The sequence below is a fragment of the Calidris pugnax genome, unplaced genomic scaffold (assembly GCF_001431845.1).
Source record: "Calidris pugnax isolate Ruff unplaced genomic scaffold, ASM143184v1 scaffold24, whole genome shotgun sequence".
In the NCBI taxonomy this organism is placed as follows: domain Eukaryota; kingdom Metazoa; phylum Chordata; class Aves; order Charadriiformes; family Scolopacidae; genus Calidris; species Calidris pugnax.
The window spans coordinates 21,226,097-21,232,394 of record NW_015090922.1 but is presented as its reverse complement, the minus strand read 5'-3'; the positions used below and the strand labels follow the sequence as shown (position 1 = coordinate 21,232,394).

Genomic DNA, 6,298 nt, shown 5'->3' with positions numbered 1-6,298 from the left:
GATCATGTGTGGAAATATGAAAACTTTAAATAATTAAAAAAGTGTCCTTGCTAAGAAACTGAGTTCAGGGAGCTGCCGCATAAGTAGTTTGCAGTCTGCTAAAAATGACTGAACTGCACAGCTGTGGAAGCAAACTTACATTCTGCCTGTGCCAGTTCTGCTCAGCCCGCTCTGAGCAAGCAGCTGTGGGATTACTCAGTTTGCCCCATAACCATGGGTTGCAAGACTTGGCACTTTGGTTTGAGGAGACGAACGGGCAGCTGTAGGATGGGAACTGTAGGACGTGAACTTGCAGCACGTCAGCTGTTTTATGCCAAGTGCCTCTGTGCACACCCTGACACTGCTGTACGTTGCAGTAAAGGTGGTGAGTCTGATGCCCATTGCACGTACCATGAGATGGGAGTATCAGGTGTGTGCCTTCTTCCTGACAGAGAACGTATGTCAGCTGTGTGTCGCTCATGGGAGCATACATGATGCACGTTTAAATACAGCTTTGTAACATTTCCTTCACAAGAAACAAGTTCTGGTTTAATATGACTAAACCCCCCCTTCCTTTGCTGCCGCAGAACAGGCTGTGTGTAGCTTCATAGCGCCTAAAAATGGACAGAGAAGGGATTCTGAGGAAAGTATGACAGAATCAGAGGACACAAAATTCTTCGGCATAAATTCTTACTTTTTCCCCCCTTATTCCTGACAAAGGAGGTTCTGCTGCCCTCAGTTGCTGTTGCCTCTTCACATCAAAAAGAAACGAAGAGCGGGAGATCAGCTTGCAGCATATGCCTTGCCTAAGTTAATATAGTTATGTTATCTTCTGTGTTGTCACAAGAAGAAATGCTATCACAGTGATAGAATATTAGTGTTTTTTAAAAAACTATCGACTTGTGTCTCTTTTGTCACTTGTTAGAGGTTGATTTTGTGGAGATATGATCCTGAAAGTGCAGATGCTTCCAAACTGAATCACACTGCAATTATCCCATCGCAAGTATGTTAAAATGATGCCACTTAAGAAAAAAGTTTAAATGCATGTCTTGTGAAAAATTACCAGTTGAAAGTGGAAATGTTGTATTGAAATATACTGCCTGCACACATCTTCACTTATTTCCTTTTACTGCATTAGGAAAAATAAATTTGCAAGGTTTTCTCTCCTGTTAGTAGTGCAGCAGTAACACACGTATGATGAGTGAGGGGAAACCTGTTGTCTATTTCCTAGAGACAGAATACTTAGCAAGTTTTAGTGATTCAGTCGAATTTTAGTCTTTGTGAAAATTAGATACAGAAATTGTAACTGTCAGTAACATGTAACAGTTAAACAGAAGTCTCTGTTCAGATTTCCTCATGCACCTGCCTAGCAAACTGTTGGAAAAAGGTTTAAGCAAAAGCCTTGTGGCAGTCATGATATGTCTATAAACAGGGATGTCAATTTACTGGTTTAATTTAGACCTAAAATGTGACAACCTGTTGTAAAAGCTGATCTTTACAGATAGATCTCTTGACTGAATGGGGATTCGTTTAAGAGATTATCCCACATGTAGAGATTAACAGGTATCATAAATTTTGTCAGAAGTGCATTTGTCTTTGGTACAGTACCTGACACGAGGTGTGCAGGCATGGCACCACCATTTATTTAAATTTTAAAAATTATTATTTTAAGTTGCCATCATTATATTGTTGATTTTTTTTAACTTTTGTTACTATCTTCAATATTAAAATGAGACAGAAGAAAAAGGCAGCAATATCTATTATATTGTGAAGTCATTTTTGTTATTAGATAACTAGATGTCAGGAAAGTTTTGGTTTCTGTCTGCTGCTGTGAGTAGAAAGCAGAGACAACAACTTGAATCTGAGTGTTACGTGTTCTGAAATGAACAGATTGAGTAAATATTATTTTAATTGTATGTCATTGTTTGAAAATTTATTTTATAATATCAAAGCTTATTCCAATTTCAGAATTTCAAACAAGAAATTTTGTCACAAACAGCTGGACAAAAATACTAGCTGGACAAAAACAGAATTAATAATAACGTTTCTTTTATTTAAAGAGAGTTCTCAGATACTCAGCTGGCTGTTTTGGAATTTTAGACAGGAATCTGTTGTTCATACGTATTTGAAAAAATGTTCCTATTTTCAGGAGCATCCAAAATTAGAGTAGGTAATTTGATATTATTTTTTTTAGTGGAATGCTGTTTAAAATTTTTACACTTGTGACTCTACAAACAGGTGTTGATGAGCAGGGCCATGAAGAGAGCTGTTGATGAAAGGCCCATGTCTGGGTCTTGTTTTTTTTACTTTGAGATAACTTTGTGCTTCAGTAATAATTTTGCTATTTTTCCTTTTCTTTGAAGAGAGCTTGTCATCTGCATGTTTAGCTGTTCTTTGTTTCATTCACCATAGTACTTAAACTTACGTAGGCTTTTCTCTCAGTCCTAAAAAACTCACTGCATGTAATTATACTACTTCATATGTACAGAAACTCATGGAGTAGAAAGCAAGACTGGACTTGAAAGCCACTTAACATTTTTACTGTGATGAATGGGTTTTGAGTCTTAATTGTCAAGTTGCAGGTGTCAGCTCAAAGTTAAACATAACCCCTCCATTCTATCATTCCATTCCTGGTAGTTCAGAACATGTGTGAGGTATTGTACCAAACACTTCATTGTTATTTAGAAAAAAATCTTGGACAGATACTCTTCACCTTTCTCTGTGCTCTTAAGTGAGGGTTCACGTTTTTGCTTTATGTGATGGTATTTCAGGCACAATTTCAAAAACGAAAGGAGGTAGCTCAGCAAGACTATCATTCAGGTTCAATTAAACTGTTTCCAGTGTCTCTGCTAGCTTGTTTAGAATAAAGGTATTTGTGCAAAAACAGGTGAATTCTTCACCTGTTGCTGAAGAGTCCAGCATTTTCTGTGAATCAACAATTGACTGTACCCTTGACGAGCAATAGTAAGGCAATGGCTGTAGTAATATGGTTTTAAACATATGTGATAAAACAATACTCAAAGTATTAATCCTTCATTTAATGGTTGCTAACATTACAGTCATACTTTGAGTGGGGGATTTAATGTTCTGGATAGGAAATAGAAGAGCAAGGAGGTGGTTGGAAAGTGGGGGAATAGTGAAAGGGATCCCAGAACCTCCTCAACTACAGCATCCACCACCAGGAGACGTTCATAGGAGCTTTTTTCTTAGGAACATCATATAGGATTCCAAAGGATTAATTAGTTTCTTTCTTTTCACAAGCAATTATTGTCAGTTTTCTTAGAAATAAATAAAGGGATTGTCATAAATTTTGGTGAGTCTGGACAGTCACAAAAAGGCAATGCATGAATCCAGAGAAACCTGACATTTGAAGAGCTTCCTGAGGCAGTGCCATCCCCTTCAATTCCTATTTTTTCTGTGCTGGAGCCCCTGATGAAACTTTTCTGCACTGTTATTTCTAGTATTTTGGAGCAATTGATATTAGAACTAATAAAAGGACTCCCATACTGTCGGTTGATCTACTTCTATCACTGCTTACTGCATTTGAGGGCAATTACTTCTTTTCCTTTCCAAGAGTATGTAGCATTCACCATGTTTTGCAGTGTGCCATGAAAACACAACAGGTCAGCAGTGACAAAAATTCAGTTTTTATTGATTGCGAATTCATGAGAAAATAGACCCAACCAGTAAATAATCGTGGTGTGAACATACCAGGAGTTATATATTTGTCACAAGTTTTGTGATTTGTAATTTTTTTTCCTATGTAGGCCTTCAGTGAAGCTAATACAAATACATCAGAGCTAAATTTTGTCATGGGGTAGTGAGAATGACTCTGAGGTTACATTTTAGAAGGGGTTCTCAACCGCAGGCATTTCCTGCAGCAATTTGCCATCCGATCCTTACCCATTTTACACCCTGCCTTAATGCCAATTATAAGAAGTTCACTACTATTTTGTGACTTTACCTTCTTTTTTAAAGAGTTTACTCTCAGCATGTAATTAGTGCTATGTATTTATACTGCAAGAAACCAGTATGACTTTTAATGGAGTAGGTGGTGCTGTGTATGTAGGTTTGGTTTGTTCTCCGTCGTGATCTATTGCACCTTTCTATTTTGTCCACTAGATGGCGACATAGCAACGCTCCATACCAGCAGTTGCTGTAACCAGAGATGGGCTTTTTCTATTGCATTTTTGACAGCAGAGATTAAATCATTCACCCCACCCCCGAAAGGGGAACAAATGCATTGTTTCTTAATGGTATGAGTTCCGGTATTACTTTTTTCCGATCTTATTAACTGCTGCTTTTTTAGACAACTGAAGTGCAGAATAACCAAGTAAGAGAAAATAAAATTGCTTTATAAATTAATAGTCATTTTTCTTCCAAATAAGGAAGGGAGTCATCTGAATCATCTCACATATGCTTGGTTATTTTGCAGAAACACCTTTATTGAAGGCAGGGGCACTTGTGTTCACATCTACAAGAACGAAATTTGCATCATTTCTGCTTTTCAAAATATTTAACTTACTGAGTCTGGAAGTTAATACATCTGTTGATTGAAAAACACTGATGTAAGTTTGGGGTGAAACAACTTATATCCAACAATCATATGCAAAAGTATCCTTAGCATCCCTCTTGAGAGCACTGAGCCCACAGACTAATTCAAATTCTAGTCAGACTGGACAGGATGATTATCACTAGGCAAGGTATGAAAACTGAAATTTCGAACTCAGTTTCTCAGGAGACTTATTTTCCAGTGAAATGAGAGAAAAAGAAACAAGACCAATCCTAACTGAGCTACCAACCAGCTTCTTTTGCTTTTGGAACCTTGGACAGACTCCCAAGTTTTGCTCAGTATGTGGTGAACAGCCAGTGAGAGGCTCTTAGGCTTCTCAAGTTCCCTCTGAAACTCAGCAGCAGCTTCTCAGGAAACTCCAAACAGTTTGTAAGTATAGGAATAGGTTCTGTCCTGCACCACATTTTCTCCAGAAGCCCAAACTAAAAAGTTTATACTCCTCACAGATCTGCTTTATACTGAGCTGAAGTTTTCAATTGTTAAGTTTCTGTCAGCCCTGCTGTATCCTGATGGATGCAGAGCTGTTTGGGGCTTGATTTCTTCAGAGCTGCTGGCCTTTTGCACCCTGTCTGATCTATTAATATTATCCTATATATTTAATGAACAAGCAGTATTATGCCAACTGAAGTTAGGGAAGTAATACTGGAAAGGTATGCAGCTATTATTAATGGAAAAGTAACAAAAATAATTCCTCTCTCTCAATTAACTTGCATTACCCACACTCTCTCTTTCCTGGGAAAGTCCATCAAGGAAACCTCTTAAGTTTCAAACTTCCTCCAGCCTTGATGTATTGGAGCCACTGGAGCTCTGTTCATACCAACACATATCCTAATTAAGTGACAGTCGGCGATGTACTTGTAACTGGGGGGGCCTCACAGATTGTCGAGCTCTGTAAGAAACCCATCAATGAACGGATTAGTAGAATTCATTAAATTCTATGGAATACACTGAGCATAGGCAAGAGAAGCATATAAGCATAAGGATATAGAATTACATAATATGATTTGTTATTTTTTCCTGATTCTCTCAGTTAGTACAGTTCCCAGACAGCACTGAGATAGGAGATTCTTGGAATGCGTGGAAGACAACTTCCTAACGCAGCTGGTGAGGGAACCAACCAGGGAAAGTGCCCTACTGGACCTGCTGATAGTTAACTCGGAAGGTCTTGTGGGGGATGTAAACGTTGGAGGCCGTCTTGGACAAAGTGATCATGAAATGATAAAATTTTCGATTCTCACTGAAGCAAGGCGGGGGGCCAGCAGGACTGCCACCCTGGACTTCCGAAGGGCAGACTTTGGCCTCTTCAGGAGCATGGTTGGGGGTGTCCCTTGGGAGATGGTCCTTCAGGGCAAGGGTGCCCAGGAAAGCTGGTCATTCTTCAAGGAGGCACTCTTAAAGGCGCAAGATAAAGCTATTCCCAAGTCCCAAAAATCAAGCAGGAAGGGAAGAAGACCAGCCTGGCTAAATAGAGAGCTTCGGCTGGAACTCAGGAACAAAAAGAAGGCTTATAATCTTTGGAAAAAGGGCCTGGCAGATAAGGAGAAATACCATGAAGCGGTGAGGATATGCAGGGGGAAAATTAGAAGGGCCAAGGCTCAAGTGGAGCTCATCTTGGCCACCAATATTAACAATAACAAAAAGGGGTTTTTGCAGTATGTTAACAGCAAGAGAAAGGTGAGGGATAATGTGGGCCCACTGATGGATGAGGTGGGCACCCTAGTAGTGGAAGACACAGAGAAAGCAGAG

The 6,298-nt window shown here is 39.1% G+C and overlaps 1 pseudogene; it reads left to right on the top strand.

Moving 5' to 3' along the window:
- Positions 1-391: 391 nt before the first annotated feature.
- The window catches only part of LOC106892915, a 14,634-nt pseudogene continuing 8,727 nt past the window's right edge, over positions 392-6,298 (top strand).